Source organism: Arabidopsis thaliana, chromosome 3 (genome assembly GCF_000001735.4).
Source record: "Arabidopsis thaliana chromosome 3, partial sequence".
Taxonomy (NCBI): domain Eukaryota; kingdom Viridiplantae; phylum Streptophyta; class Magnoliopsida; order Brassicales; family Brassicaceae; genus Arabidopsis; species Arabidopsis thaliana.
In genome coordinates this window covers 12,245,685-12,260,775 of record NC_003074.8, presented here as the reverse complement: position 1 = coordinate 12,260,775, position 15,091 = coordinate 12,245,685, and the positions used below count along the sequence as shown (strand labels likewise).

At 43.6% G+C, this 15,091-nt stretch overlaps 3 pseudogenes across 3 annotated transcripts; 2 read left to right on the top strand and 1 right to left on the bottom strand.

The window, feature by feature from the left end:
* Positions 1 to 1,126: 1,126 nt before the first annotated feature.
* On the bottom strand, positions 1,127 to 2,866 carry AT3G30703 (annotated as a pseudogene; the record flags this gene model as incomplete). Its single annotated transcript has 1 exon — positions 1,127 to 2,866.
* Positions 2,867 to 5,595: 2,729 nt separating this feature from the next.
* On the top strand, positions 5,596 to 6,216 carry AT3G30700 (annotated as a pseudogene; the record flags this gene model as incomplete). Its single annotated transcript has 1 exon — positions 5,596 to 6,216.
* A 1,161-nt stretch (positions 6,217 to 7,377) lies between these two features.
* AT3G30695 lies at positions 7,378 to 13,441 on the top strand (annotated as a pseudogene; the record flags this gene model as incomplete). Its single annotated transcript has 1 exon — positions 7,378 to 13,441.
* Positions 13,442 to 15,091: the final 1,650 nt, after the last annotated feature.

Genomic DNA, 15,091 nt, shown 5'->3' with positions numbered 1-15,091 from the left:
TCCAAATCAAACTCACAAAATACAATTTCAAGACTTCTCGCCAAACTATCTCCCGTATCATTGATACCCAAATCGCCATTCCTATTGAAACAGGTGAAGAAAACGCCAAAGATGGAGATGTTGACTGTCAGATTATTGCCACAACTAAAAAAGCTGACCGCAAATCAGAAACATCTAACTCAGCCTCATCAAATGGAAAGAAGGACAAACGTCCCCGTCTCGACAACTAAAATGTCACTACTTATGTTTCTTTCATTGTCTTTTACGTCTACTTTTTAATTGTGTTTTTTTTCTTAGTTTCTTTTCAATTTCGTAATGGAATTTCCACATTGCCACCCCAAAGAAAAGAAAGTTTTTGCTATTTTTTAGTTTTGACCAAAAGATGCAGCTTCCTTTTACTTTTGAAAACACCCTTCACACTCTAGAAAATATAAAAGTCGATATTCCGTTTGTTTAATATATATTGTTTAACAACTAAACTCAGGTACTGTAAAACTGAAAGAATAAACTTATCAAACAAGTCCTCTCCTATGTTCACCATTCCAAACTAACGTATGTGACAAACTAAAAAACTATGTAATGGTCAACTTAAAATGACAATAAAAGGACTCTTTCTTAATCTGTAATATTTTGTTCCTTTATAAATAACGCATTTACACTACATTTACATTTCTAAGTGTCAGAATTGTCAAATATAAATATTTAGTTTGCTTACCCATATGTGATTAAGTACAAAAAACAAAAAACGAAAAAAAAATCTGTTTAGCGTTTCTATAAACATATTCTTCGGGAAAAAGTACTAAATTTAAAAAGCAAAACAACCACTCAATGTATATTGTGATACCAGATATATGATGATTGTCAACATTTTCAAGCCCATCTATGCAGCAAACCATACACCTACACCTATGTTTCCAACTGTTATGGATTATTCATTACACTCAGGAGTGTTGGTTGGAATGACTGAAAAAACAGAAAACTCAACCCTGAATCAAACACCCTTTCACTTCTCCACTTATATAAACTGACCTATTAAACCATTGACCAAGTAACTCCAAATAAATATTAGATATCCAAAAACCGTTACATGTAACCCTTAACCTCGTTCTCTCTAATTCTAATCAAATCAGAAACCATAGCTTCCCACTAACCAAATAAACCCATGGCGGCTAATATCATACAACTCTACAGGGCTGATAATCAAATCTGCTGGCATTGACTCCCTTACAATCTGAATATCTACACCCTTCGCTCTCTCCAGAACCGCTAGAAACTGCCCTCCGGCAACCTTGACGGCTCCAAGCTGCTCACTAGGATCCCCACGGATGTTGCCGCGCGAGGCACTCTCCGGGGTAATGAAGCAATGTGATGCTCCAGAGTCAAACAACACATGGACCTCTACACCGCCCACTAATAAGGTCCCTACACAAACCTCATGTGCTAAGAACCCTAACATTCATCACAAAACAATGATATCCAAAACAACAGAAACAATTCACAAAGTCTGAGTCTCAGAAATCATACCAGTAATCGCTCTGTTGCTGGTACCGCCTATCTCACGCGTAGTGTAACCCTGCGGTGCCGCTGCAATATGTGCTAACTGCTATACTTCCTGCTACACCTACGCTCCGTGCTGCACCGCCGGCTGTACCACTGCCATTGCCATCCGCTGCAGCTTAGGACAAATTGGCCTGAGATGTCCTCTCTCCCTGCAGTGGTAGCACTCCCTCGTCTCAGCTCGCTGCGTGCAATCCGCCACCTTGTGGTCAAGGCTCCCACAAGAAAAACATCCTGCACGACCACCCTGTCCAGCTCTGGAAGGATGATCCCACTTCCTCTTCTGCCCCTGCGCAGGCTTGCCGCCCTTGCTAGGTGCCACCTGCTGCTGAGTCTTCTTCAGTTGTACCGCTGGACTCACTCCCACCACCTGCCTCTGAAGGTTCTCCTCTACCTCAGCAGCCGTCTCCACCAGTGTCGCCTTCATGGCGTACTGCGACACTCTACACCGCACCCTCAAATCCGGTCAAAGTCCCCTCAAGAACCTTCTAATTTGGGTCTGGTCATCCTCCATGCCCCCACCCGCATACACCAAGAGTCGGTTAAACTCCCGGTCATACTCCCGAACCGACCGCTCACCCTGTGTCAGCTCAAGAAAACGCGCCTCCATACGGTCGAGCGCCTCCTGCGGAAAGTACTTGGCATTAAACTCAGCCACGAAATCTGCCCAAGACATATCCGCCTGCCTCCTCCTGGCAGTCCCACTCCGCCACCACAAATGTGCATCCCCCTCTAGAAAATGCACTGCTAGATCCACCCGATACTCCGCCGGGCATCTGCTCGAACCGAAGTTCCGCTCAACCCGCGACCTCTAACTGTCGGTCTCCTCAGGACTAGTACCACCAGAAAAATACCCGGTGCCAATCCTTTGCAAGTGCTCCATCATCCTCAAATAAGATGGAACCTCCTCAGCAACCGCAGCCCTCTGCTGCACCCCTGCCACTCGTGGCGCCACTGGAACCTGCACTGGTACCACACCTGGTAACCGCTCCAACAACTGTCTCAGTAGGCCCGCCAAACCAACCTCTGGAACCTGGGCTCCTCTGGTTGCGGCACCCATCACTCTTGGGCCCTCAGCACCAACGACATGCACACCGGCACCGACACCAGCTCCACCAGCCCCCACTCCGGCTGCACCAGCTATATCGGCACCAAGACCGTTCCTAACCCCAGGCTCCACAAACCCATGCTGCGAACCCACACTCTGCTCAACTGTGGCACTGTGGCCATTACTCTCGCCGGTACCCTCGAGGACTCGTCTCCTACCGCGACCACGACCACGACCACGAACTCCAGCTCCTCTACCCATCTGCGCTACTCAAGAACAAATGGCTAAGAAACTAAAACAAACGAATATATCACAAACAACTTACCGTGGAATCTCATTTAAGGCTCGGAGAAGATGAAGCTAGGACTCCAACAACACACAATTGACTAAACACTCCATAATCAATCCTCAATATGCTAACACCCTAGCTCATCCCACATCAATCATCAGGAAAATAATTCATCAATTAATTTTTCTACACATCCTAGAACCGTAATCGCTCTGATACCAAATTGAAACAACCCGACCCCATTTTTTTTTTTTTTTATAAATATAATTAAATATTCCCAAAAATATCTAATTAAACCAACCAATAACATAAAAATTAAACCGTAAGTCAAAAATATCATTTTATGAATAAATAAATAATTCGACCAACAAAACCAAGAATAACTGACAATCCTAACCGGTTTCCAATAACCAAAAACACCAAAAATAAAACAAACGAGTTCCTAGATCATCCTCTCTTCCTTGCCATGATTCCACGATCATACTTTATCTTTACCTGCATCAACAACACAATGAGATGCGTAAGTATTATCATAAATACTTAGTGAGGCGATCCTCCCATCTACGAGCTATACACACAAGCAAATAAAAAGGTATAATCACGAATACAATACAAACAAACCAGTCATTGAACAATTCACCCAAAACACATTCACCACACCTACATACCATCACACAAAACAAATCATACAACCCAATCGCTCAGATAAGCTCATGGTCACACACTCACCTTAACAAATTGATCGTAACAATAATTAAATCCAGGAGAGACTCTCCTTGCGTCTGAAACATTCCAGAAACGTCCTACAACAAGTCCACAACCAAAAGCAACCTTGAAGCAAACTGAACAGGAAAAACCAGAAACAAGCAGTCTCAAAGACGAAACCCTAAAATACAAAATAACCGTTTACTATTCAATCGCTCCGGTGAAATCTTATCCGCAGACGTCACAAAGCTGCCCACAAAATCTCGTGCCGATCGGAAAACAGACGAGACCACGATCTTAGTTTCAATCTCCGCTGGTCCCAATTCGCGTCTGAGAAAACGTGTCTCACGAAACTGCGAATAACTCAACCAATATTAATACAAATCCAGTTCTGTAAACTGGAGAATAACGATAAACGACTTGGGAATAACTCTACCAAATTTCGTTACCTTTTACCACGATTTGATAAGACGAAACTGGTTTCTCCCAAACCCTAACGATTCTGCTCCTTCTCCCTTTCTCTCTTTTTCTCCTTTATAAAACGAAAAGTGGCTAACTAAAGCCCTAATTTCGAGTTTTCTTCTTTTATAGGCACACTCTAGGGTTTCCAATTAACCCAACCAATTAAACCGGATGATTTAAAAACAAACCCTAACCGATTTTCTGGTTCACGGGCGTTACAGTAAGCAACTGTCTACATAACAAGGCATGAATGACCTTACCCGAAGTCGCAACCCTACTAACCGGCAAATGGAATAGAGATCCAAAGCAAGACTGAAGAATAATATCTAATTCCTCTGTCCCATCAAAAACCTTCCTGATAAAGGATAGAATATCTTGTCTAGAGTATAAGTTTAGCCTTCCCCTCGGATATTGATCGGTGGCGAAGAGTCTATTTGGAAATTTTGAATCCCACTAAGAAGATGGTTCCTGAGATGTCGACCCTGTTCATTGGCAAGAAACCAGTTTAAGAGATAACGATTAGATTAACGAGTATTTGGACAAAATACTAAAACCATAATCGTCTGTGCTTAGCTACAAACAATTATAAAACCTTTTTCGATTTTAAAAAAAAAATTTGCAGAAACATTCATCGACAAGAGGATTTCTTCTTCTGAGTCAATTGGACCAAAATCAGATGATTGGAAATGATTTGTACCTTCCATAGAGTATTCCGATCAGTCAGAATCAACTGGTATGATATTGAAATCTGGCTTACGAAAACAATAAATCGAAATCGAATTCGATTATTGTAGAGATTTGGGGGAAATGACTATTTGGTTTTTATTTTCAGAGAGGATAGAGTCGCCGGAGTCGCGGATTGGTGGACAGTGACGGAGGAGTCGCTGGAGTCAGAGGAGTGGCCGGATTCGCTTCTCGTCGCAATGTGGAGAAACAGTAAATTAGGGTTTTTACTGGGTTCGTGTTTTTTTTATGATCGTGATAAAAGAAGATAGAGAAAACCGGTTATATTTCTTAGGTTTTCATAAACCGACGATTTCAGGGTAAAGGGGTAATTTCGATCACTGAAAGTTACTAATGCTTATGAAGTGCCTATTTGCGGCCAAACTTTCTAAAAAGTGCCTCTACATGTAATATTCTCTTAATTATTTGACTTATTTACCGTTTAACTATATTTTTTCATCGGCCATCTCTTCTCTTTCCTTTTCCCATCTCTTCTCTCTCTTTTTCTTTTTTTTTCTCACTTTATCAAAGAAAAAAACCTTTCCCATAATATCTTCAAATCCACTCTACGCGATAGCTTTCTCTTCTCTCTGGACCAATACGAGAATACGAGCCCTTGTTTTCTTTAAGATTGTAATTTATTTTGCAATTTAAATCTTTGTTTTGACATAAATTTGAGATTCAGTTCTCGAAGAACCTTCTTCTTCTTTGATAAGTGTGTATTTTGCATGTTTGAGCATCCATTTGTCATCACTTTAGCATCATATCATCACTGTTTTATACCATTTCACATCATTTGTCATCACTTTGCATGTTTAGGATAGTTTTGCATGCATGTTGCATATTTGCGTTGATTTCAAGTGATTTGGAGCTGTTGACGAGCTATTTGGAAGAAGCGGACCTGATCACGACAAACCACTCGACCAAGAGGTCGAGTAGGAGCTTCAGGATCTCAAGAGACCACTCGACCCACAGGTCGAGCAGAGGACATCACCACTTCACTTCACCACTCGACCACGAGGTCGAGTGCCCTCATCTCCATCACCAGACCATCACTCGATCACTTCACTCGACCATGAGGTCGAGTGCCTTCACCTTCACTGCCAGACCACTACTCGACCTCGTCACTCAACCTAGAGGTCGAGTATCGCCATCACAACACTTGACTGCATACTCGATGACAAGCTTCAGAGCCTTCTTCATTCCGCACTCAACCAGACACTCGAGCACAAGGAAGAAAAGAAGACTCCAGCTATTCACTCGACCTCTCACTCGACCACCTGGGTCGAGTACAGTTCTTAACCCGTCCAAATACTTCGTCGTTTTGAGTATTAGGGTTTCGGGATATTTTGCTATAAGTAGCATGTACTTCTCATTTTCGCAGACAAGAAGTTTTTTACCTAGTTTTATTTCCGCAGACCTTGTGTTCTAGACTTTTTGTAATCCGGATTTCTCTTCAGTATTCAGCTTTTGTTCTTGATTTTGTTTACTGTTGTTCATTCTGTTATCATCCTGCTGTTACACTGTTGTTAGCATGTTTTCAACTTGTTCAATGTTTATGCCTTCTGTTATGATGTTTGAGGAGTGAATAGGTTTCTGAGGATGGGTTAGAGTAGTGTAGAATTCTCAGTATGCTAGATGATTGAGTATTGATTGATAGATCCCTTCTGGATTAGTTGTTCTTAATGCCTATTGCTTTCTGATCAACTGGAATTTGAGCCCAGACATTTCCGCGCCCAAAAGGTGTTCGATGAAATGTCTGAACCACTAATTCCAGAGATTCGTGACCCTGTACCAAGGTATTAGTTGTAGGGAGCGTTTTGGCTTTAACTTGTTGATTCGTAATGCCTGTTAGGTTAGCTCTCGTCAATGGTGATTGAGTCTGGGACTAGGTTAGCTTGAGAGTCTCTGTTGCGGTGGCACTTAGATTTGGTTGATGAACTTGTTGTCTAGGGTTTATTTATTGAGCATGTCAATCACCTGTAAACTGAGGAAACGAAATTACTCAATTACCCCATCCTTAGGAATTCTTTGTCTGATTGATTTTATTGTTTACTCTACTGCTGTTTACTGCATCCTGTCATCTGTTGCTTAGTTTCTGCAATTCTTTACTGTTACTCGACTTGGTACTCGACCACCTAGTTGTCTGGCAACAGACTGTGCAGTCGAGTATCCCTGTTTCATTTTCTGTCTGTTACTCGACCTGTCACTCGACCTCACCCAGTGCTCTGCAAAGAGCTGTGTTGGTCGAGTGTTTTACTGTTTATGTTTGATTTTCTGTTTTCTGCATGTTCACTTAGGACTGCTAGAACACACCAAAACATGTTATGCTTGGCTTGACTTAGTGACATCTGATCACATCTTGATTGTTAGCATCACACCCATTTGGATTGACAACCTAAAATACTACAACGACATGATTGGTGTTTTAGGATAATTGACATCAAAACCTATTATCAATTTGGCGCCGTTGCCAATTGGGTGTTTGTTTGTTACATTTAAGATTTCAGACTTGCTTAGATCAAGTTTTTTTTCAATTTTCTTTTCGGTTACTAACTGTGTGTTTTTCTTGTTGTCTTCTTGATTGGTACAGCTCTGCTGTATGCGAACTCGATCAACAGGCAACCAGAAGCTCCTTTTCAACGACAACATACCCCGCACAGCTCGCGAACTCAGAAAAAGGAGAACCACAGTCAACCCTGTACCTCAGCAACCACTCGAAATGGCTGGCGACCAGAATCAACAAAATGGCCCTGCCAACATTGGTGCTGGAGATGCACCACGTGATCCCCGTCAGAGGAAGGGAATTGCACCTCCTGCTATCCAGAACAACAATTTTGAGATTAAGAGTGGGCTCATCTCGATGATTCAGGGGAACAAATTCCATGGTTTGCCAATGGAGGATCCACTCGACCACCTTGATGAATTCGATAGGCTCTGCAACCTAACAAAGATCAATGGTGTCAGTGAAGACGGATTCAAGCTCCGTTTGTTTCATTCTCCTTGGGAGACAAAGCACACATCTGGGAGAAGAATCTGCCCCATGACTCAATCACCACCTGGGATGATTGTAAGAAGGCTTTTCTGTCAAAGTTCTTCTCCAATGCCAGAACTGCAAGACTCAGAAATGAGATTTCTGGTTTCTCACAGAAGACTGGTGAAAGCTTCTGTGAAGCATGGGAGCGTTTCAAGGGTTACACCAACCAATGCCCTCATCATGGCTTTACTAAAGCCTCTCTGCTCAGCACTCTTTACAGAGGAGTCCTACCACGCATCAGAATGCTTCTGGATACCGCCAGCAATGGGAATTTCCAGAACAAGGATGTTGAAGAAGGCTGGGAATTGGTTGAGAACCTTGCTCAATCAGATGGCAATTACAATGAAGACTGTGATAGGACCGTAAGAGGAACAGCTGACTCTGATGACAAACACAGGAAGGAGATCAAAGCGCTGAATGACAAGCTGGACAGGATTCTTCTTAGCCAGCAGAAGCATGTGCACTTCCTTGTTGATGACGAGCAGTATCAAGTCCAAGATGGGGAGGGTAACCAGTTGGAAGAAGTCAGCTACATCAACAACAACCAGGGTGGCTACAAAGGATACAACAACTTCAAAACCAACAATCCCAACCTCTCCTACCGCAGCACCAACGTTGCTAATGCTCAGGATCAGGTGTATCCTCCACAGCAACAACAAGGTCAGAACAAACCTTTTGTTCCCTACAACCAAGGTTTCGTTCCTAAGCAGCAATTCCAGGGGAACTACCAGCAACCACCACCACCTGGGTTTGCACCTCAGCAAAACCAAGGTCCTGTTGGTCCTGATGCTGAAATGAAACAGATGGTCCAGCAGCTGCTACAGGGACAAGCATCTAGCTCAATGGAAATGGCTAAGAAATTATCTGAATTGCACCATAAGCTGGACTGTAGCTACAATGACCTGAATGCCAAAGTGGAGGCATTGAATACCAAAGTCAGATACTTGGAAGGCCAATCAGCATCTACCTCTACACCAAAAGTTACAGGACTTCCAGGGAAGTCCATACAGAATCCAAAAGAGTATGCAACTGCTCACGCCATCACCATTTGCCATGATCGAGAGCTGCCAACTCGACCTGTCCCTGATTTCGTCACTGGGGACAGTGATGTTCAAGAAGGGGAGGCTTGTACTCAGGTTGAAGTCTCTGTTGTTGAATTCAACCATTCCGCTGGTTCTAGCCATCTCACTCAATCCACCTCGGAAGAGAAGGCCGCCATAATCGAGAGAATGGTAAAACGATTCAAACCTACTCCACTACCCTCACGTGCTCTCCCGTGGACATTCAGGAAAGCATGGATGGAGAGATACAAGTCTATTGCAGCGAAGCAGTTGGACGAGATTGAAGGAGTGATGCCACTAATGGAAGTTCTTAACCTGATTCCTGATCCTCACAAAGATGTGAGAAATTTGATACTGGAAAGGATCAAGATGTATCACGATTCGGATGATGAAAGTGATGCCACTCCATCTCGAGCTGCTGATAAGAGGATTGTTCAAGAGAAGTTAGAAGATCCTGGATCTTTCACTCTACCATGTTCCATTGAAGAATTTGCCTTCAGCGATTGTCTGTGCGATCTCGGAGCCTCTGTTAGCTTGATGCCACTCTCTGTGGCAAGAAGGTTAGAGTTCATTCAATATAAACCTTGTGACCTGACTTTGATCCTTGCGGATAGGTCTTCTAGAAAACCCTTCGGCATGCTGAAAGACCTACCAGTCATGATTAATGGAGTAGAAGTGCCTACAGACTTCGTGGTGCTGGATATGGAAGTAGAGCATAAGGATCCCTTAATACTGGGAAGACCATTCTTAGCTTCAGTGGGAGCAGTGATAGATGTCAGAGAAGGGAAAATAGGTCTCAACCTTGGAAAGCACATCAAGTTGCACTTTAACATCAGCAGAACTCCACAAGGGTCAACAGAAGATGGAAGAACCTCTGGAAATGATAGAGCGATCTCAGGAGAAGGATATGAGACTGAAAGAGTGAAAGAACTTAAAAAGAGGTCTGATAAGCAAGATGAAACTATAGAGAAGCTAGCCCACACTATTGAGGAACTTAGGAGTAAGCTGAATCAGATGCAGAAGGAAGCTCAACCTAAAGGCGGGATTAACACTATCGCGAGAAAAGAATTCACTTCAAGATGGTCTCAAGATGCAGATTACCCTCCAGAAGAGAAGGAAGCCTATTTTGAAGAAAGGGGGATTGAGTATTCTGCTGTAGACCTCTCCAGGGAGGACGCTGAATATGATGATGGTATCAGAGAGGATTATGCTGACCCTCTCTACAGTTCATTTTCTTCTTGATAAGTGTGAGGAGTCAAGCTAGAGACTTAAAACAAGCTCACTTGGGAGGAAGTCCCATGACTATCCTTGTAAATAATTTTTACTTTCTTGTTATTTTTGATTTGTTTTGGTTATGTTTGTGGTTCTCAGGAAGAAAGGGGTAACGTGAAGGTAGAGTAAAAATTCAAAACTTTTACTCAACTGATGGCCTAGAGATCGAGTATAGTGATCGAGTATGAGTGATGTTTAAAAACCTAAAAAAAATTTTAATCATCATTTTACTCGACCAACATAAGCTACAAAGTCTTCCAGGGAATCTTTCAAGTTTATAGAGGATTGCGGGATTTCCTGGAGTTTTTCTAGTGAACGGAGAATACAGAGAAGAGACAAGAAGACATTCTGGGACCCGCCGCTGACGCCCATGTCCTCCATGCAACAGACCAAAGGACAGGAAATCTCTCCTCATCTCTTCTCCTCCACTCGACGTCAACGCCATCACTCGACCTCCATCCCTCTTAACTCGACCTCATCGCCTCGTTTTCTCCTCCACAACCCCATAAACTCGACCCATCACTCTCATTCATCACCACCGACAAAACAAACTCCCATCCACTCGACCTCTCCGCCTTCTCCTTCCTTAAAAAAAAAAACACTCGACTTCTCCCTTTTATTTTCATCCCAACACCACTCGACTCTCACTTCACTCATCAACTCTCACTCTCAAGCTCAACAAACACTCGTTCTCCGTCCCCATACTTCTCGCTCAAAACCACTCGACCACTCCTCGCCAATCCCACAACCATCACTCGGCCGAAGCTCTCATCACCTCTCCACTACCACTCGACCGCTTCACATCACCATCTTCTTCATCGTTTCATCACTCGACCCTATCGCCTTGTCCCTCCATCACCCGACCTCCACCATCACTCGGTCTCTTCATTGTTGAACACTTATCACCTTTAAGCTCATCATCTCTCCATCTACGACATCACTCGACCAAGGTGCCATCGTTCTCTCATCTCTCAAGTCCAGCCATCACTCGACAACACCACCGTTTCTTCTCTTCCGCGAGCTCAAGTTCACTCGACCGCTGCTCCTTCACAGCTTCATCGCTCTCACCGCCATCTCTCAACATACTCGACCTTGCGTAGTCACTCGATCTCGCCGCTTCTCAACGCCTCTCCATCGTTTCCATCGCCGCTGCTCTCATCCCCACGAAAGCTCGTCATCGCCGGTTCACTCGATTAAGCAACCAAACTCGACCTCTTTCAAACCGCTTCACCATCTCTCGCCTCTCAAGGTCACTCGATCGCCAAGCACAACCAAGGAATCACTAGACCGCGAGTTCACCAAACCGAAAAAAAAAAAATAAAAAATTTTGGTACACTCGATCGTTTTACTCTGTTGGTTTGTGTTTTTGGTTTTGTTGGGACTAACGTATTAACGTCTATCTTTGAGTTTAATTTTGTTTTCAGGTTCCGTAATGAGTAACACCAGCGGAGAATCCTCTATGGACCCTGATTACAATGTGGATGAAGCTGAGTCCTGGTCCGCTAGACCGAGAGAGCAACATGTTTACCAGAGCTTCAGGGATGAATTCGAACGCTCTACAGCCCGTCGTAATCAGAGAAGAGCTGAAATCGCCAGAGGAAAGAGGGCGATGTCAAGTAGATATGAGCTGATTGATGAGGATATCGAGACTGAGTATGAGCCAGAGTCATGGCGCAGGGAGACGAAGCTGCTGAACAAACCCGACGAGGTTACAGTGGAGGAGTATATCAGATTCTTCGAGATGAATGACTTCTGGGGAACGAGGTATCCGTGTTATGAGACTTTAGCCCAGCTGGGGTTACTGGAGGACGTGCAGCATTTGTTCGAGAAGTGTCATCTGGAGACACTCATGTCTTACCCTTACCCTGCCTATAAGGAGGAGACAATCGAGTTTCTTTCCACGCTGCAAGTGGAGATGTATGAAGCACTCACAGACTTTGAGCTGGATACCATGGGATTAGGCTTCTTGACGTTCTCAGTGAATGAACAGCGGTATCAGCTTTCGATCAAGAAGTTAGAAGAACTGTTTGGTTTCCCTAGTGGAAAGGAAACCAAACCCAGATTTGACAGAGAGGAGCTTAAGGATTTGTGGGCCACTATAGGGAACAATCTACCGCTAAACTCGGCGCGGTCTAAGAGCAACCAAATCCAAAGTCCTGTGATCCGCTACTTTCAGCGATCAGTCGCCAACATCTTTTACTCCAGGGAGTCTACAGGCACCGTGTCTAACACGGACATGGAGATGATAGATTATGCGCTTACAGGGATTCTCCGCCAGACGAAGGGGAAGAATGTCTTGAGAGGCGATCTCAACAACCCACCACCAGTAATGCCTCTGTTGATCCATCTGTGTGGATACAGGAAGTGGGCGTTGACAAACGGGAAGAAGAAGGTGAGAGGAGCACTATGCGTGGGTGGCGTTGTGACGCCAATTCTGGAAGCTTGTGGAGTCCCCCTCAAGGAACCAGGTTTAGCACCGAGGATGATGGACTTGGATCATTTGCGCAGATGTGAGTTCTTGGAGTTTGACATGGCTGGCGACTTTCACCGCTACAGGTTCGAGCATTCATCGATTAGAATCGCCAACATTCTTCTCCCCTGCATTGACGCTACTAGGATTCTTGAGGGCAGGAACATTGACTTCAAGCCTGCGCTTGAAGATCTTTATTTCGAGGGCAGTCCGCCAACTGAGGAGTTTAGTCACACCGAAGGAGCTACAACAGAAGATGTTGATGAGACGGATGATATAGATGAGGCGGAGTTTGACACGAGCATGTATCATTTCAGTGAGCATATACCTCCTGCGAGGGAAAGCAAGAGTTTGAGCGAAGCTCACAGGAACAACAGCAAGCTGCAGAAGTGGTGCAAGAAACAGGACAAGTTACTCGCCAAGTGCTTAAGGGCTATCAAGTTTCTGAAGGACAAGCTCAGCTGCTCCTCTTCCACTACAGCTATTCCGCAGGGACATCTCCCTCAGGACATGCCTTCGAGGAGATATGACGCGCCCGAGCCAAGTCGGCGCAGGCCTGAGCCTAGAGAGCAGGAGATTCTGCATGTCCCTGCGAGGCATTCATCATTCGAGCCTCGTGAATCTGGGAGGAAGAGGAGGACCACACTCACTCGATCTAACAGTAGGAGCGGACGACTTCTGCAGTCTCGTAGTTTACGCGACCGCGGTGCTGGCCGCAGCAGAAGGAGAGAGGTCGAGTTTCCTCAGAGCGGTGCTGGCCGCCACAGAGCTGATGAGGTCGAGTACCCACCTGCTGGAGCTGATACAGAACAAGGCGGTTCGTCTATGGCCTGGGAGCAATCGCAGGCAGCCATTGACGAGCAACTACGTTCATTCTTCGACTGAGGTAAGCGCCTCACTTCACCATTGTATTATACCGTCGGTTGTGATTTGTTTCTTCATTTTTTGTTTCTGTGATTGGATTTGTCCTGAGTACTCTCTTCCAAGTTTATTCACACAGTGGACTGTGTGATTTAAGTTTGGGGGAGGGCTCAGGAAGTGTGTGTTGCATTGTGTATAATTTTGAGTCTGCATTCATCTAAGGCATAGAAAAAACCAAAAAAATTTGAAAAATTTCAGAAAATGATTTCATAAAAAAAAAAAAAAAGAGTGTTCATGTAGTTGCATCACATTTAGGATCGAGTCTAGAGTGTTTCATTTAGGATTGTTGCATATGCATAGGGGATGATGATGAGATAGCCTTGTAAGCATTTTGATTCACCGGATAAACTCAGTGCCCTCGTTGCTAGTTGTCTGTTGCGTAATCAATGAGTTTGAAATAAAACTGAACCATGCCTAGATTGCTCTACTCGACCACACTGTCATGATCTGATACCATTCCCTATCAATTTGAACCTGAATCTGATCTTTAATTATCATGTCTGCATCAAATTTGAACTCATGGATACCCTAAAATACTTGGATTCTCTTATTCATTTTGATCACTCTTGTTAATCCAAGTAGCTGACTCTCCTTATTAGAGCAGTTAACCCAAACCCAAACCTAGACTTTCTTTCAAGCCGTATATCACTTGTGAGTGTTTGTGAGGTCTTATTCCGATTAAGCTTGGTAGAAAGTGTTAGGTTCGTAACGACAGAGATAGTGTCTCATGTAGTTCTAGTTCGCATTTTTTGGACTGGATAGGACTAGGTGGGTGTTTATACTTTGGGTTGGGATGTGTTTAAAAGAAAAAAAAAAAAAAAAGGGGGTTGATTCAATGATAAGAAAAGGTAGAAGACTCTAGGTGAAGTAAGCTAAAGAAGCAGAAAAAGTCTAGTAAAGGTTTTGGGATTTGTAAAGAAAAGAAAGAGTTCTTGTTAGCTATTGGAGATGGGCAAAAGCCCTTGGCTTTAAAATGTTAAAAACAGGAACCTTAGTTGTTAAAGAAATCCAAATCCGCTAGATGTAACAAAGTGTTGAGAAAGCTTCTCCTAGAGTTAAGAGAAAAGAAAAGAATGATTAGAAAAAGTGCTTAAAAGATTCATGAATGAAAAGGGTAGAGTTTAGTTCTTGTATTGGGATTGGAGATGGGATTACCATTAGAGCTTCATTTGATGTACTCTGGGTAGATGGGATCTTATCTCTGTATGCATAGCTTGGGACTTACCTTTAGCATTCTACTAAAGCTTAATCATTTTTTGAGAGATCCCCTGTTACTGAAGCCTATTCTGTAAGGGACCATCTTTGTCTCTTGACCTTTTACCTTAGCCAAATGAGTTCTTTGATGATGCATTGCTTGATTCACGTTCCAGAACTAATGAATGTTAAAGGGATTGATAGATTTGAAAACTTGTGTAGGTCGAGCATATGAGTCGGATTGATTGATTGATGAGGCATGGCTAACGTTTTTAAGTAGAATTCGATCTTGCAGCTTAGAACTTTTAACTTGGACATTGATTTCATCTCGTCTATCTGGTGCTTTGGCTCT